At 42.2% G+C, this 19,398-nt stretch overlaps 2 long non-coding RNA genes across 2 annotated transcripts in view; both read right to left on the minus strand.

The window, feature by feature from the left end:
• Positions 1 to 13,567, minus strand: part of LOC103378958 (uncharacterized) — a 36,212-nt gene extending 22,645 nt beyond the window's left edge. The window contains exon 1 of the long non-coding RNA XR_521547.3: positions 13,253 to 13,567. This is a non-coding gene — a long non-coding RNA (uncharacterized LOC103378958). The remainder of the gene's footprint in view (positions 1 to 13,252) is intronic.
• Positions 4,218 to 6,611, minus strand: LOC112488396 (uncharacterized). Its single transcript, XR_003052409.1, has 2 exons — positions 4,341 to 6,611; positions 4,218 to 4,277 (listed from the first exon to the last, which is right to left on the minus strand). It is a non-coding gene; the product is annotated as an uncharacterized LOC112488396 (long non-coding RNA).
• Positions 13,568 to 19,398: the final 5,831 nt, after the last annotated feature.

The raw sequence follows: 19,398 nt of genomic DNA on the forward strand, positions 1-19,398 counted from the left end.
TTGGTTTTCTGCCAAAAAAGGCTTCTTGAACAGATTCAGATGGAAGCCAGTGATGGAGGGAACACGACCAGGGTCCAGTGGAGGAACGGGGGTGAGGAACGCTGCTGCATCTCCTCCATCTCCTCCCCCTCCCTCCACATCACATGGTAATGTACTTAAAGCTAAAGTACAAAAAAAAACAACCAACTTTACTCTGCCCAGAGATGCTGGCTGGCACAGCAGGCAGGACTGAAGCCTGGAACAGTTTCCTTCCTCACTTCCCATTATGCACTGGAGGTATTTCTGTGGTAAAACAAATCCTTTTATTGGACCAAAAACTAACCAGCACCTCTGCCTTTCTACTTCTCCCTGCCTGTGCGTAGTCTGCCCTTAATTATATTTTCCAACTTTGAACGTCCGCAGCGACCATTAGGGTCTCTGTGACGTCAGTGCCGTCCATCAGCCTTTCAACATGCAGACCCTCGAACTCCAGCTGTGTTTGCTGAGATCCTCTGATCAGTGCAGGACAGAGCTGTATGTTGACAGTGAGTGTGTTTTTTTTTCTATACTTGTGTTTAACTTGCTTGCCAACAGCACAACAGCACTTTGGCTACTGGATATGGTAGATGATAAGGATACTGTATTGCTGGCACAGAGGCGTTAAAGCAGCTACGGTGGGAGAGGGAGTGTATCAGAGTTCCACAGAATTCGTTGATTCTTTGTGTCTGAACCAAGAGGACTCGTGTCGTTACTTGCTGATGGAAACACAACATGATATAACAACACCGGCAGCTAGCTTACTTGCTAACATTAAAAGAACATACAGTACATACTATAGCAACAATGCACATGTCAAGGTCTTTCTGCCGTTGAAAACAAACTAAATAATTTGGATCACTTTAATATAAAAGGTGTCCATTAAATACAGGAACCATAGAGACTTGTCTAAGGTATAATTTAATGCCACATTTCTTACATGTCTTTTTACTCTTTCCTTTTGCTCCATGTCTCCGTTCCTGCATCCTCTTTAGTCCAGTCTTTCCCCCTCCTGTGGTCAGCAGTGAGACGAATGGTCTGCCCACACTGACCAACAAAAAAAGCGTAGCCTTCTACCTCTTATTTAGTCAGCCTGTCTGTTATACAGCTCAGAATGCTGCAGAGCCAGGACTGTCTGCTGATGACATCACGTTTGGCTTGGACTCATGACCTTTCTGGCTGTACTGTCCTCCTTATGTCCTGACTCCTGTGGTTGTTTTAGGAACTGTTTCCAGACCTCTTTAATAACCAACAACCTTTGGACATCGGGTCAGACTTTGGAAACGTTTACTGTATTTGGCTTCCTTTGTTGTGTTTTGCTTTCCTTTTAGCTTTGTATGCTAACTTTCTAATGAAGTGGTCCAATCACACTCCCTACAGCCTTTACTGGACTGACATTGAATTTATTATGGCAAAGCGTACATTTTTGGGTGATTTGCATTTGGTTTTTGACTGAGATATTTCAACACTCCCTACAGCCTTTACTGGACTGACATTGAATTTATTATGGCAAAGCGTAAAATTTTGGGTGATTTACATTTGGTTTTAGTCATAGATTACGAACAAGCGTTACTGTAAGGCTGGGCTTCTGGTAATGAGTTCAGCTCTTGTTAAGGTCTTTTGGGCTAACCTTTAGTGTTTTTATTTCTTAAACATTTTTTGTCACTGTTTGAATCTTTTTTTCAACTAGTTTTATTATATTTGTGCAAATGTTCCCATTATTTCAAATGGTTTTACACGCTCGGCCATTTTGACTTATTTTCCAAATGATACGTTAAATGTTTTGGGATGACTCAGATCAGAGCCACACGGAGCTTCAAGCGACGCAGAGGCAGCACTGTTTTCATTTAAACATGTCACGTCTGCATTATTACAACCAGTCCAGAGCCAAAGAGAGCTATTTAGCTGCAAAAGGAATATTTTATCAAGCGTTTTCAAGCACTGAAAACAAGACATTAAAATAATAATAATGATAACAATAAAAGCCCATTTAACGTTCCCGCACAAACCCCGACTTCTGTTTGTTGCACACATTGACACATTGAGAAATTGGACCCAGAGTCTGACTCTATAAAAGCGCTGTTAAACACATCTTAAATGAGCAGAGCTTTCTCTACCAGAGAAAAACAAGAGGGCAGTAATGAAAAGAGCAGGAGAGGAGGAGTAACAAGGGCATAAAAAGGAGCAATAAAATATTTTTAGCTCCATACTCATTCATGTCTCTAATCAGGGCTGAGAGAACCACGGCTTCATGACTAAGAATGGTACTGTTAGTTGTTTGTGACTTTTTTCCGACTTTCTTTTTTCCTCTTTTGGCAACTCCTGCCACTGCAGCCTGGTTCAGATTCAAGTGTGTGTGTGTGTGAGAGAGAGAGTGTGTCTGTGGGTGTGTGTGTGAGTGTCGTTTAACAAAGAGCACCAGTGTGGACGGCAGAGCCACTGAATGTGTGCCTATTATCTCATCGCACACAAACACACAACAAACACACAGGCAGAAATTCCAGAGTCCATGGAGCAGGACATTCATGCCCAACGGACCAATCAGTGAGGGTCTGTCACCGAGGGCAGCAGAGGATGATGGGAGATCTGTGAATCAAAGTGTTCTAAAGGTGGGTTAGGAGAGTCCACCTCCCACACACTCCTGCATGAATCAGCCCAGTGTGGGCTGGGTTCCAATTCCTAGAACTGGTTGCTTTCAGTTTGGTACGTACTTTATAGTTGTACCTCAGAGACACGGTCTGTTACTGTACTCATACTGTAGTAACAGTCACTCCCACTAGCTGTCTAGCACACCAATGACGCCTTACATGTCCTAGGAAAAAATGTTTGATTACTAAAAATACTTTTTATGACCATTGGATATATAGAAATTAGCCAAACAAAAGGCACTTCCTGTTATTTACAGCTACTTCCTGTGAAACAGTCACATTCGCCTGTTGTTTCTATCTTATCTGAAGAGTTTGCTGCAGCAAATGTAAAGCTGGATTTGAATGATTTCTCTGGCTCCGTCTCTCGTTCTGTGGTGTCAGGAGCAACTCTACCCTGGTTCTTAAATATTCTGTTTGAGCAGAAATCTATTTTACTTTTACTCTAGAACAATTTCATTTCAAATTCAATTTGAAGTAAAAATCTGAGGAAGGCAGCGAGGCCATAGCAGAGAGATAAGTAAATATGTCGCCTTCTGTTTTGCATTTCGTGGTTTGTGGTAAACCACGGAGTGGCCTCCACTCCCAGAGGAAGAGGTTGAACCGGGCTGAGTGTTTGATCGTTTTAGTGGTCGCCTGAAGCCGGTTTGAGGTACAGTTGATTGACAGGGACATAATTGTTGTAATGATCTTAAAGAATATCCTCCTTACTGGTCTGTCCAATTCTCGACTTAAACTGACGGAATGGGCTTTAAAAAAAAGATGGTCGTCAGCATCTCAGGAAAAAGATCCTGACGAGAGTCGGAGTAAAGTCACTTTACTATGGTTGATTAAGCAGAGATTTGGAGCTGATTTATAATAGAAACCTGTGATGAAACTGTATCTATAGACAATGTGATTTGTATAGAAATTACATTATCACTGCTTTTTGAATGGTAATAAGTTCCAAGGGGCAAAAACAAATTGGCTTCAACTTATCCTTATGATTTGTTTTTGGCTTTTTACTGCGTGTGGTTGTAACAAAGTTTACCACCGGGGGCAGTCTATTAGTTACAGTTACAATAAAAAACATTTTTGCACATAGTTAAATATCTAAAGAGCTTAAATATTTAACTTCAGACTAACTTCAGGCTAAATATAGCACAGTCCCGTGCTCAACCCTGGAGCTGTACACCACAAACAGTGTTTGTCTGTAATTATCATTGTTTCCAATAATAAATAATTACCAAGACTGTTAGCCCGTGGCTAGGCTAAGCTAATCACCCAGCATGCTTCTTCTTTACTTGTTTGTTTGTTTTCACTGGTGAAATGTTTCCACCCAATCACAGAATCACAGTCACTGTCCTCAGGTGACCACAGCAGCAGCTCCTGAGGACTAACCTCACACTGTTACTACTAGAACTCCAGCTGTATGATGGTTCAACGCCCACTGGAAATGTGGTCCTGGGTGGTTCTGGTTTGAAGCGTTTTGATTCTGAGGGAACTGAGACATCATTATTGTTGTATTTCTTCAACTATATGGGAACTGCAAATAATTAAGGTTTTTTTTTTGTTTTGTTTTTTTGGTTGATTGGAGTTTTGACTGTGTTCCAGTTGGAGGCTCCATGATGAGCCTACCTGATTTCAACTATATGGAAACTGCAAATAATTAAGGTTTTGGAGGCTCCATGATGAGCCTACCTGAAGACGGAGGGGGGCTGCAGAGAAGGGCTGATGTACTGTATGCTGCAGGGCCAGGATAAACAAGCAGAACCTGTGGCCTTATGTAGAACAGCCTCACACACACACACACACACACACACACACACACACAGTTTCTCCAACACACTCACACTTTCAGTGTCACATACTCATTTTTAGCAGCCGGCAGTGTTACGTGGAATTTGATACGACCACCCACACACACTCACATGACACACACACACACACACGTACGTACACACCACACACACAAAAGAACATATGTTGCCGGGAAATGGCAGTGAGTGTGTGGCTAATGGTGTCCATCAAGACGGTCAACATAACAGTGTCCTGTGCAGCAGTGATGAGTGACTCACAGCTTGGGTTTAGAGTGTGTGTGTGTGTGTGTGTGTGTGTGTGTGTGTGTTGCCCAGTGAAGGGCATGCAGACACACGTGTCTGCAGATCGCTGCATAAATCACACTCCAAATCAATTAAAAGGCCTGAATGTGAGACGTCCTACAGCGCTGCAGCTCTGGCACACAGTTCAGAGGCATTTGGACTGGAGACACACCCCGCCCACACACCAACGCACACAAACACAAACACAAACATCCAGACAGACAGACAGACACCCAATCACAGAGTGAAGCTGTGGTTATGATGAAGCTAATTACACATTTAAACTAAGCCAAAAATGGAACGTGACTCAAACATGGGATTTAACTTGATTCCGTCTGTGAAACGTCCCTGTTTGTCTCTTTATTAACACCCTATGACACACACACACTACACCTACTTACTCTACACACAACTGTGGCAGAGTTTTACACACACACACACACACCAGCATCAGGGAGGTGTCCTCACCACAAAGGTGTGTGTGTGTGTCTCAGTTTAGTTCAAACACGTGTTACATAACTTTTTTTTTATGCATAACCTTCCACTGGTGAACAGATTCACAGATCTGTGCCTGCCGGCATTAGAAAACTAAATACATGTGGATCTGTATATATAAAGACACATATTTACATACATATACACTGTATATTTATACATGTATATATTTACGTTTTCACAGTTTTCTGCTGTGCAGACTTAGTTGGTTAGAACGTATAAAACAAAAAAAGCACCCTGTAATAATAATAATAAAACCTATGCAACTGTTATTTTCCAAATGCGTCGTTTCTGAATATTTATTAATCCTAACTTATTTTGTAACGAGCTAGTTTCTCATGGCACATCATTAGTCCCATATGTTCTAGCGATTCAGATTCCTGGTTTTCACCCAGGCGGCCTGGGTTCTACTCCCAGTATGGGAACGCACTTTTCCTTAATTTCCCGAAAGGAACTCCTGAGGGATTAATAAAGTTGTATCTAGCTAGCTAGCTTGGTGTGAATAAAATGTGAGAGGCACAGCTAAGTGCATCTGCGCTCGACAACGCAGCGTAAGGCGAAGTAGTCAAGCACAGATCCACTGAGCTTTGGACACAAAGTGACAAAATAAATAGTTTGATTTATCGTGTGAACCTAACAAAGACCACTGTATACATATATATAACTATATATATGTGTATATATGTGTATATACAGCATATATATATATATATATATATATATAGCATATCACTTCCTTATGCCAGGTCTAAGTAAGCTGTATTTTGGCAATGAGGTAACTAAAGGCCATATGAAGTCTAATAGACACAATGCCAGTAAAAGTTGCTGGACTCCAAAAACAAAGTGCAGAGAAACACGTCTCTCTGAGCCAAATAATGTATTTGGTGATTTTCTGTGAACAAAAGCAAAAAAATACAATGTTCTTTCCAGAGTCTGTGTTAAAACAAAGGCCTGTAATTTGTTTCCAGGACAGTTTTTTATAGTGCCTTTATTGCACTTTTGAAGTTTCAAAACAATTCACGAGAATTTCTTCAGACCTTCAGGAGCAATAACAGTATAAAACACAATAATACAACCTTATAAAGCATTCATTTCAACTAAGAATCTAATTGTTTGTTTGATCTCTTCCTTCAGGATGTTGAAGTAACAGAGACGCTAGAATACAAAAGGCTCTGTTTTCTGGTTGGACTCAGGAATTGAAAGCCTAGCCTGGGGACCAATACGATACCAGAGTCTAAAAAATGTTTCTTTTTTTACAGCACTTAGAATCTGCTACTTTTGGTAGAAAAATAGTAAAAATGTAACATTCGTTGCATTAAAAAGTCAACTTTGGAAAATACCGTACTGCTAACTAGCTTAGCGCTCACTCATTCCTGTGAACATACTGTGTCCGTACTGCTAATTAGCTTAGCGCTCACTCATTCCTGTGAACTGCAACTGAAGAGACCAAAAATGAAACAAATGACTATAAACTACAATTCAAACTCCTGTTAGTTTGTTCGTTTGTTTTTAGCCTCCATGCTAACTACCACTGCAGCTGAAGTTGCTTCATACTCAGTCAGTAGTTTCCTCAGTGATGGACAACTTTTAAACCACTGATTTAAGTGCTGTGTTTAAGCTAGCAGACTTTCCCCCTCTTTTTGAAACTTTAGCTGCGCCCACAGTGTAAAATTGCAGCGTGAATGTTGTCCTACAACATCGCAAAACAAATAGCGACAGGTGAAAACATGTTATGCTAGCTAAGTCGCTCTTAACTCATATAGCAATGACTTGCACAAAAAGACTAGGTATTATATTCCAATACCAGATATTATTGCGCAACCGTAAAATCCCTGTTGGTATTCATTCCTTCGTTTTCCTTTTTGTTTTCTCTGCATTTAAAGAAACAATGACCGAGAGCTGGAACGCATTTTGGCAAAAAGATTGGGAACAATGACGCAGGAGTCACAGGAGGAGGTGGGATATGATGTCACTGCCTCTAATCAAACTGCAGCCTGCTGCTCCTGCTGCTGTCTCCTCACCACACATCTCTTTACTCGGACCCCACAGATGGAAGATGTGGCCACGTCTGGAAACTCAACAACGTTCAAGTCATTAAAGTGTTTCTGCCTGACCATCTCTCTGGTCTTCACCGTGCGAGCAGAGACGTCCTGACAAATGTGTAGTCTCTAATTGGATAATCAGGGCTGTGTTCTCAGATCCCTGCAGAGCTGGAGGACACGCTGAAAGTCTTCAGGAATAACAGCAACAATCTACACCTTAAGACGTTAAGAAGTTGACGTTAAAATGCAGAGGGTTTCGTTTTAGGACCAAATACAACACATTACTGTGGATAGAAAAAAAAAAAAAACAGAAACGGACATTGAGAACAGAAGAAATACTGTTGTGGCCAAATGTGATTAAAATGACCCAAATCTCAATCTAACCATTGATTTGTTGCCTCTGGATTGACCAGAGCAGCTACAATAATAATAGAAAGAACATCAAGAGTCATCTCTATTATTTCTAAGGCTCATAATTCACGACTCAGGCAACTGATCCAACCCCGTTCTGCCTGAACCAAACCGCAGCAACCACAGTCATTAGTTCCATCAATTGATTCCAGTTGGTTACTGCTGACAGGCACTTACTGTTCCGCTACACATCTGTGAGAAACGGGTAACTCCTTTATTAATATGCAACACTTGCTCACACGTACACACACACACGTACACACACAGTGAGTTACACTGACGCAAACCTTGGGAACAACAGGCACCCGTGAAAAAACACACATCTGCGAGGGACCGGGAGAAACCACAACCTCACACGGAAACTGTTCCAGAGCGGATGTGGACTCTGTCAATCACGTCTTTAAAAAAAGATCAACTGCAATTATTTTTCCTTCATATTAAATTTGGCAACACAACAGGCAGGAGAGGAGGTGTGTGTGTGTGTGTGTGTGTGTGTGTGTGTGGATGGAAGAAAGAGAGCACAGTGACAGCGACGTTAGGCGTGATAATGAAATCTGATCTGTGATCTGATATCAGTGGTACTTGTGTGAAACAGACAGTGATGGGAAGAGGCTTCATTTTTTTGTCATTACTTTAGAAACGGGAACAATAGCTGTGACTCAATAAGGACGAGAAGTTGTGAAACACCGAGATGTTCGAGCGAAACCACACCGTTGGTCACACGTGAAGAATGTAAAACGTACGGTCGCTCGCTCTCGTGACTCATGGATACGTTAACGCAAAGAAAAGATGTCTACCCGCCGGCACAAATGGAACAACAACAACGGTGATATTCATACATTATCCAGGATGACTCCAATCATTGTCATCCAATCACTTCATCTTGTTTCTTGCAGCCACAGAGTCATTAGATAGTCAGAGGGGTGGATGAAGAAAAGTCTACGTCATCTCATATTAATGGTGAGCAGTGACAGTCAGGAGTGTTCATTAGTTATCAGTGGCACGGTGTCATGTGCAGCTCAGCAGGTGTGCAGTTCCAGCCAGATGGCATGGGTTCACGTCCATAAGTGTGCAGATGTGTGGCTTGGCAGGACACCCAGCCCCAGGTGCTCCACACATACCAAGTGCCAAATCTGGATAAATGGTTTGATGGAGGTGGGGGCTCATCAGGGAAGGCACGGAGTTATAAATGGTGACAATAATCACTCTGCCCACTACCAGCTGACGACGCTCCTGAACGAACGAGCGACCCGAAAAGTTACTCTTCCTATTGGTATCGTAGCGTCGTCTGCAGTAATCTTACATCGAGACTGAAATCTCACGGTCTCTGGGAAGAATTTAATTGAGGTTTAACATGTGCAATTTGAATAAATATGTATTTATATAAAATAAAATTCAAAATTCATTTAATAAATACGCAAAATAAATCAAAGCCCCTGCAACACTATCAAAACAAATGTGGAGTGGGATTAAAGAGATTGTTTATTTTTAATTACAGACCCAACTAGCAACAAGGTGAATCAAAGATCTTAGGAGTTTAATCAAAGCTCCTAGAGCTGCTAAACTATCAGTAAGAACACCGCTTCAAAAGTGAAAGTTAAAAATGTCTCATTCTCCCTGACAGCATCGTCGTCATGGAGACGACCAGACCGAAGGACCAGAGGAAAACAGCTGCACGGGCTGCCATCTGAGGGCCACAGGTCTGAGGCTCCTTTAACGCTTCAAAAATGAAATTCTTAAAGTGTTAAATCTATCAGATCTTCACACCATGGAACTGAGACTAAGACAAGGCTGTTCTGACAACTCAACTATGGACCACACAAGGATCGTTGTACTCTTCGACTGCAGGAACCAGGAGCGTTTTTGGCTCGATGGGATGTACTGCACTTTTACTGTCAAAGTGTCAAACCGTCCTCAAGAAAACCACTTTGGTTCATCACTAATAGTTTCTGGTACAAAAATTAAAAAAAATCTGGTTTTCATTTGTTGGTAAACCTTCTTAGTTTTGTTTTTTCAAACATTCTTAAGACCCTTTATTTGGAGACGATTTGTTTTTTGACATAACGATGACAGCTTTTCCCTCTGCAAGGTTTTTGGACTAAAATTAAAATAACTACTTTCTGTCCAATTCAACAACACACACACACACACACACACCAACATCCACATTCTCCACAGTCCATGCAGTCAGTTCTTTGTGTTCTTCCAGGAGTCACTGTGTTCAGCCAGGCTCGAGTTACAGCAGACAAAATCCTCACACTCACACAAGCACATACACACTTAAACACACAAGCCAAAGACACACACACACCCTCACACACACCCTCACACTCTTTGAAGCACCCATCATCATCTCAGTCTACTCTCCTGAATTGGTCAAGGAACAAACATAAGGGCATTGATTTGATTTATTTCTGACGTTTCCTCTCTGACTCACCCCCGTCTCTCCCAACTGTCTCTCAGAGAAGACAAAAAAAAAAGATGGACACACAACAAGAGAGACTATCTGTCAAACACTGACACTGACACGGTGTCCTCAAACTCTCAGAAGGAAGTGTCCTTATCAGTGGTGTCCAGAACTTTTTAAAGGACAGAACACAAATGTAAACGTTTAAAGGTCGTCTTGGTGGGATTCACAAGACTTTGATTTAGGGCCATAAAAATGACACTGTATTTAGTGGAACCAAAACAAAAGTCCAAATGAGGAGTGAGCAAAATAATATTTATAATAATACAGTACAATATATGACAATAGGTTGGTTAGTTAGTTGTTAGTTAGTTGTTAGTTAGTATGTAAGCTCTTAAATAGAAATAAGTTAGTTAGTTGATTAGTTAGTTAGTTAGTATGTAACTAAAGCTAAAAACAACAACTCAGGTTTGGCCATCCACTATTAGCTAAAAACAACAACTCAGGTTTGGCCCAAACACGTTAGCCAACGTCAAAGCTAATGTATGAATCAAATAACCATCAGGCAAATCGGACAACAAGGTCAGCCTAAAACTATGGAATAACAACTTAAGAATACCGTTAGCTAAATGTTAGCCTATAACAGTTATATGAACCAAGAATAGCCCGGTTAGATACCAAATAAACACAGAAAAAGCCTTATTGAACATGCTTTTTTCTCTCAATTTGTATCTTTATTGTGTAAATGTTGTATTAATATGTTTTATATTTTTATATTTTACAGTAAAAACAGACAATAGAAACACCTGGGCTGTGACTGGAGTCCGTACCGTTCCACCTCACAGTCGGAGGACAACATGCATTAAAGGCCAGTGTTTCACTGTGTAAATGAAGTCGCTCTTCGTCACGGTGACTAATGGACTGGTCTGTAGCTCACAAACACCTCTGGGACAGAAACACTTTACTGAACTGTACTGAGAGATGAATGATTAAATGAAAACAGAGAGGGTCACGGCACATTGGTTACAGCATCACACGCAATCGCATTAACTACGGATGAAACACGGAAAACACGGTGATTAAAGTCTGGAAATTTATGGAGCTTTGAAATAGATTGGATTTCTGGGCAACAGTGGTCGAACCACTGGTCACCAGGGGTCACCATTACAAGACAACATACTGCTCAGAGTGTGTGTGTGTGTGTGTGTGTGTGTGCATGGACATCTATTCTAGGAGAATTCCAGAGGGGAGACCCTGTGACTGACCCCCACCTCAGAGGATCTGACAGGATATCACTGACTGGACACACACACACACACACACACACACACACACACTGTTTTGTGAGTACTTCGTGTTTCATCCTCGCCCTGAAACTTTTACCTTAACAACAGAAAATAACTAGATGCCTCGTCTTAATTTTTAATCACAACACCTTCGACAAGAACAAAGATTCCTCACAGCAGTGATTTATTTTTTGTAATTGTTTGGACACATCCCAGATGGAAGTAGTTCCAAAGTAATCAAACAGGGGGCAGCAGGGAGCACAACTCCCAACTCCCCCTTGTCCATTTGTGAAAGTAGACACTGACCCTAGGATGTTGTTTTGTTGTTAGTAAATCAGCTGAAGAAATAGTCTGGTTCTCATGGACTGACAAATCTAAAAATGAAGTTAGCCGCAGAAAAAAAAACAACAACAGTGTTTTAACTAGATTGGTGCTTGGCCAATTTGAAATGCCTCTGTGCCTGCGCAGCACACGGTGATGATGAGTTCAAACACTCAAATGGACATTTGTTGAAATGAAAACAATCCTTCAAGCTCCTGCTGCTAGAGTGAGATATATTTACATTGTTTTGTTGCTGACATCTCACCTTCACATCAACCTGTTTGACTCGTGAGGACCTGACCATACAGTACGGCAACAGTTGATGTCCTACAAACCAAATCCTGTCCTCACGATGAATAACTGTCAGTAAACAATCACACACACACAGACTGAGCACAGAGCAGTGACTAATCACCAGCATCATTTCTCTACTGTAACCACAGGTTTATCTGTGACGTTGATGCTGTGTTGATGTGAAACATCACTGTACAGTTCTGTGACAGCCTGGCCAAGTGTGTCCAACATCAGGCTTTGGGAACAGACGCGGTACATGGACAGGCTCACTGTGGCAGCCAATGATGTTTAGTTGTTTTCAGATTTCTGAAAATGTCTGTTTAATTGTGATCATTTCTGCTTCTTTATTGCTGAAAAACTTTAAACTTTAACTTAAATCTTTTCACTGGTATGATGTCTCGCTCTCTCTTTATCATGTGTATTTGGCAGTATTTTCCTTTAAAAAGGAAAAGTGGTTTATTTTACAATATTGTTCATCCACCTATTAGAATTTCTTGTATAAAGTTTGGTTTCCTTTGTATCAACTTTTTTTGTTTTTCTGTTTTTGCTTTAGTAATCCCTGCCACACAACATCAAACTTCTCTCTCTTTTTTTTTAACAATGGGAAGGTCTTTACAATATATTCACATTATATACCAAAATCAGTGAACAAACATAGAAAAGGTGAAATCTATATGTAAAAAAGGGAAGCAGTCAAACTGACTGTGTCACAGTGCAGTGTATTTGTACAGTAATGTCACAGTCAGTCAGTCTGGACACTTCAGAATGACAACAACAAGGTGCAGTGAAGTAAACACACACACACACACATCTAAAATAACTGGACTGGAACTTTTGGTCACACTGTGGACAGAAACAGTGAATTCAACTTCTCGGACTCTGAAGTTGAACTGATGGCATTTCCTTGGCTCCTGAGGATCTGTGCAGGAGTGACATCACGTGAGACAGTTATTTTTTGCAGTGGACAGTTTGTGCCTTCAACTGATCTGTCTCCGTTTCCTAACTTCCTCTGACACAACAGGAGAATCCACACACACACACACACACAGATACAACCCAACAACACAACGCGCACTAACGTGACCGTGTCGGTGCGCGCACACGTACCGACTTGGATCCAAACACACGCCCTGGTTTAAGACTCGTTTTACTGCAGTACAGACACAGTCACCGCGGGGAGACACGGAGATCGGTAAAGTTTGGGAGCAGAGAGACCAGAGGAGAAGAGCTCCTGCTGACTGACAACATCTCTTACCTTTCTTCACCTCCTTCTCCTCCTGCCCAACTCCGTCACGACTCCGCCGGCCTGGGCGCAGACAGCGAAGCCCCCACCCCCCCCAAAAAAAGCCGCTTCTTCACGGCTTTAGCCGGAGAAGAGTGAGGACGTTACCGCTCCACAGTGTGCACTTACTCCGCCTGTGAGTGTGTGTGAGAGTGTGTGAGTGTGTGACAGCTCATGGAGAGAATGAGCAGACAGGCAGCAGGAGGAGAACCGGGGGAACTTAGGGGGAGTTCCCGTTTACCGAAGCAGTGGGGCGGAGGCTGGAGAGGAAACGAGGAGAGGAGGGAAGAAAAGAGGGGAGGACAGGAGAGGGGAGGACAGGGGAGGAGAGGACAGGGGAGGCGGGGACAGGAGGGACACTTAGACCAGTCTTCAGCAGCTTCTCAGTGTAAAGTCAACTGTGATGCCAGATCTCAAATGTTAAAGAATAATGTTTAAAATAAGTCCATTTACGTACGCACTTGTGTACGTTTATGTTCCCACGTGACTCAGAAGGATCTGTTTCAACAACATTAGTCATCAGTGACGGCGCATATAGCTTCTCCGTGTAAAGTCAACTGTGATGCCAGATCTCAAATGTTAAAGAATAATGTTTAAAATAAGTCCATTTACGTACGCACTTGTGTACGTTTATGTTCCCACGTGACTCAGAAGGATCTGTTTCAACAACATTAGTCATCAGTGACGGCGCATATTAAATCATTAGCGGTAAAGTAAGGTAAAGCCACGGTTCAGTGTATACCGTGATAGTGACGTCACGGTTCGGTATATTTTCGGTATGAAAAGAAAAGACAAATTTGAGCCTCTATACAGTGAACATTCAATGATAAGTGTCAATAAACACCGAACAACGGTACCAAGGACCTCAAATTAGCACATTAGCAAGAAGAAAAGTTCTTTACACCCTAGTAGTCGTCAGAGTATTTGTATTTTTGTTTTCAAACCAACAAGGTCCAGTTCATACAGATACACGACAAGTCCAAGAAAAACCCCAGCAGGTAAACACAACAACTGTCGATGCTCCCACCGACTTTCACCATCAGTGTATACACCGGGGATGACCAGCGACTGTTCACAGCATCACTACAGTCGATACAGTCCTACAGCCTGACGTCCTCTGGGTTTGTTTCTCTAGTGGTTTTGGTTTCACCTGTGGTTTAAATGCTGATACCTGGAGGAACTACAGTCCTGGAGGGACTACAGTCCTGGAGGGACTACAGTCCTGGAGGGACTACAGTCCTGGAGGGACTACAGTCCTGGAGGGACTACAGTCCTGGAGGGACTACAGTCCTGGAGGGACTACAGTCCTGGAGGAACTACAGTCCTGGAGGAACTACAGTCCTGGAGGAACTACAGTCCTGGAGGAACTACAGTCCTGGAGGGACTACAGTCCAGGAGCCTCCTCCAATAATTGTTGAATTATACATGATACAACAGCAGCACATATATTTAAACTACTCCACTCATCTACTGCGGAGCAAGACCCCTCTTCTCCAAACCTGTGTTTCTATGGAGACCAGTTATTTGACTACACAGTGGACTGCAGCTCATTACAGGTTTTATTTTTAAAACAGGAAGGTTTTTTGTAAAAACCGGTAGAATTGGTCATTTGGTAACTGAAGCCAGAGAAAATTAGAGTCTAACTGTAGCTATTAACCAAAACGTTCACACAGGCACTAACGACAGTTGAGACTGATTTGTCTGTTTGTTGACAATGTGTCTCAGTCAAAATTCCAAAACTTCAGAAAACATATGCTTAAAATTTCAGAATTTCTGGGACATTGTGCTTGTTGGAAAAGAGCAAAACAACTTACGCAAAGTTAAGTTAATCACAAATAAATGAGCCCCAAACTGCCTTAAACTACGCATTCAACCTTTATCAAAAAGACCCGAAACAGCAAAAAATCCATTCATTACAAATAATAATAAAAAGACTTTCTCCAAAAAGTATCCAAAATAATGTAGACTACATCACAGGCCAATAATACTGAAACCAAAAGAACAAAATATTGCAGAAGTAGCTCAAAGTTAGCCAGCGACTAATTAACGGCCAGCCAACAGGATACAAAATACCCCCCAAAATGGTAACATATATTTCCAAAAAAATAACAGTTAGTTGCAGAAATAGCTCAATGTTGACCAAGAGAACACAGAAACACTTAAACCCTCACCCCAGTGGAGCCGTGACGTCCCAGGAGACCCATTCATGACCACCGCAGTTAAAGGCACATGTCTGAGCCGTGGTCCTCGGGGATCTCTGGTGTCATCCAGAGTTCTGTGAGGCTTCAGATGACACTGTTGCTGCCTGAACACACACACACAGAGAGAGAGAGAGAGAGAGAGAGAGAGAGAGACGTCCAACCCCAGGTTTAGAGAGCGACCCAGGAGCGGAGAAGAAAACAGAGTCCGTCTGTGGCCCCCGTGCTGGAGGTGTGAAGTTACCACAGAGAGCAGTGAGAGTAAGAGCTGTCGATAGTTAATGTGGACAGACTCACACCTAACGACCCCCCTCCCCCACCCCCGCACCACCATCTTTAAATCCTGCTGGAATGCGTCTCCTATAACGACGTTAACGTCACAGGGACCACATTATAAGACACCAAGAGTCTGTTTGTTTGTTTGTCCCAACATCTCCAAACGTCCTGGTCTGACCGTGGAGTAAAAAACTTTTAAGTCACTGAAGGCACCGTCGAGACCAGCACAACATTACCCAAGGATCTCGTTGTTCCGACGCCAGAAAAACCTCCCAGATACGTTTACAGATCAGTCAGTTCACAGTCAGGAGCTCCAACAAGGTTACGTCCTAACTCCTGTATGGAGTTTACATGTTCTCCTCCAGTGTTTTGTTTTTCAGATTCTCCAATTTATTCCAATAAAACCAAAGCAATGAGGATGAGGTATATATATATATACATGAGGTATATATTTCACTTGAAATTGACCATTAGGTCCTGTGATGGATTGGTCAACGTCCAGCCTCACCTCTGACAGTAAACAGATCAATGGATCTTAAACAGTCCATAACGAGGGTACAACTGTTCCACCTTTTCATTTATTTGTCATCCAAGGCCTTGAACATCCCAGAGTAGAGAGTGGAAGAAAACAGAGGAGTGCAGCTCAGGCTGAGGAGCGATGGCTACAGGAATAAAGACGAGGAGAAACCAAGGTGACGACACATCCTGACAAACTGCAACAGCGAGTGACACTCATCACCTCACACCGCAGCGCAGACACACACTAATGTATGTAACGTATCAGAGCTGGGATCTGGGGCTTAAGGACATGGAGGCTACACCTGAGCTGCTGCTGAAAGCCACAGCTGCCAGAAACACAGCATCACATAACAAAGCAAGGACGGCGAGGACACAGACTGGGAGCGCGTGTCGTCACCGTGTCACCGACTGTGCAGGCAGCAGCAGCAACAACGTACTGCAGTGCTGCAGGCCCTTCAACTGAAACACACACGAGGCAGGTGACCAGCAGAGGTGGAAGACAATGTGGATAAACTGAAAGGATACCGTGTACAGTGATTCTACATCACTGTATCGACTCTAACATTGACAATTAACGTGCAAATATTTGTGGTGTTTGTTCATTTTATTTTGCTTTTATCTGTTCCCTAGCGATTACAAATGGAGATCCCTCAGTTCCAATTTGATGAAAGATTTCCTACAAAAAAATCAAAACAAAAACAACTGAATATATCGTTGTGCCCATAGTATCGCAGTATTCCACAATATACCACATATCGTTGCCACTGTATCATGAAACATCACCAGATTCTAGCCAATACACACTCCTAGTTAGCAGCTTGATTTTTCATTAATAACAAAGACACATATTAGAAGATATTAGCGACGTAATTAGCCACAATTTACTATTGAAAAGCTTCACAATGGAATTCACAATATAACAGCAGTATTTATCAAAACACATGCTGTGGATGCTGCTTTCTTTGACATTAAAAAGACGGACCCTCCATGTACTAACAACGGTCCCTGAGCCTCATTTTGGACTTCATGATTGAAATAACAGAAATGATTAATCCCCTTGGTTGAAATTTGTGTTTTTACGAGATAAAGTTTACAGAGTTAATGTTTCACGTGTCTATCACAGGATTGTTGAACATCAACATCATTGTTAGTTTAAGGTCCATCTCTACGCAGAAATGTTTTATAACAGCGTAAAATGATAGTGTGTGTGTGTGTGTGTGTGTGTGTGTGTAGAAGCTGGAGCTGTTCTACAGACGGAGACGTTCTCTCACTGACCTCCAACCACCTCTGCTACACAGTGATCTCAGTGTCTTTACAGGCTCCTCCAAAACAGTGTCATCATAATATATCTCTGCGGTTCTACTGCTACAAATGTGTTCAGAGAAATCAGCTATGACCGCACTAACAACGACGTCATCAACCTCCAGCCGCGGGGCCTTCGTGACACTTGGACTGGTTCTGCGCTGTATGACCTCAGACGGACCAGGCCGTTTGGCCGACTTTGAGTTAGTCTGAATGTGTTTAGGCTGAATTTTAAAAACCTTTTAGATAATTTGATACATGTCTAACATTGAGGTGTTCTTTAGTTTTTCTTGACTTTGGATTAGCCTCGCCAAAGTTGATCTAATCTTAGAAAAAGTATTTCACAGACCACGTGTTGACAAACTTCACTGTCCTTTAATCTTAACCGAGTTTACTCAGATTGCTCGGGGGACACTGTTTCTTTGCCATCTTTTTGGCTAACACTTAGCTCATGTATAGCTATCTCTAGCAAATTCTGGCCTTGGTTTAATTGAATTTTCTATAAGGACGTTTTTTTATTGGACTTATTTACCATATCTTAAACTTTTAGCTATTAACCTGTTGATGTTCTAGCTCATAATTCAACTAAATATTTTTTGGTTTCGCTATATTTTAGCTAATCTGCTGTCTACTTTACTTGTTATCATTTTAGCAAATGTGTCATATTTTTGTTTATATTGTGACCTATATGTGACCTGATTTTAGATGAACTGAGGTTGCCATTAGTTGTAAAGCTCTTTCTGGCAGTTCTGTGTATTTTCTAACTTTGTTGTTTTTAACATGTTACATTCATTCCTTGATTTTATGGACAGAGTGAGAGCAGTTGTCCTTGAGATATTGTTACATGACAGAGTGTAATCTACAGGAGCGTTAGCTTGGATTCCATCTCCGCACAGAAAAGTTTTATTAGAGTGGAACACGATACTGTCTGCACACGCTGGCTTCCTTCTTCTCACACTTGGTCTTCTTGCCAAATTTGAGTGCAGATCCTTATGTTCCAGTCTGACATCATGATCTGAACATCTTTATGAGCTCTTCTCTTGTTGTTCTCATGTCCAGATCTTGTCATCTTCGTACATCTTTGTGGTTCCTCTGCTACAAATTTGCTATGAACAATCCCCGCAAGCCGCAGCCGCAAACTGCTGCTCTATTAAAACGGCGACAGATCACATGTTTACAGTGTAATGCAGACGCACATGTTGGAGGTATAACCGCCGCGGCCACATGGCTGACTGAGCATCAGCTCATTTATCTTCCTATCTTCTCCGGGTCGCTGCTTAATGCATCACTCACACACTCTCACCACCGCAACAGCTGTCTCTTGTCAATGTTGCCGTGCGGCAGCTGAGTACGACGAGGGAGGAGTGCCTAAAGAGTGTTTAACTGCCAAGATTCTGGCCAAAGGCGATGTATAACGGGGTGATGGCTGGGGTGGGGGGTTGTTGAACATCAGGATCCCATTTAGAGCAGAAAGAGGCTCAGGGGACGGGGACAGGGTGTCGGCTCGGTGCGGCACAGAGGAAGTGTGATGGAGGTCCTCTGTGTGTGTGTGTGTGTGTGTGTGTGTGTGTGTGTGTGTGTGTGAACATGTTGGTCTGCATGTTTTATTGCGTGTTCAATCACAGCTGCTACAACTGGAAATGTTCTTCCAGGCACCAGCTCCACCTCGGTGTTGTAGCTACAACTGTCAGAGTGAAAAGCCATCAACTAACACTTCGTTCATTTAGCTAACATCCGAGCTGGCCAAGTGTGCTGCAGATACACTTTATATTTTACTGTCTAATTTCCCCTAAATAGAATAAATATTTACAGCATTTATATCAC

Source organism: Cynoglossus semilaevis, chromosome 1 (assembly GCF_000523025.1).
Source record: "Cynoglossus semilaevis isolate Cse_v1.0 chromosome 1, Cse_v1.0, whole genome shotgun sequence".
NCBI classification, from domain to species: domain Eukaryota; kingdom Metazoa; phylum Chordata; class Actinopteri; order Pleuronectiformes; family Cynoglossidae; genus Cynoglossus; species Cynoglossus semilaevis.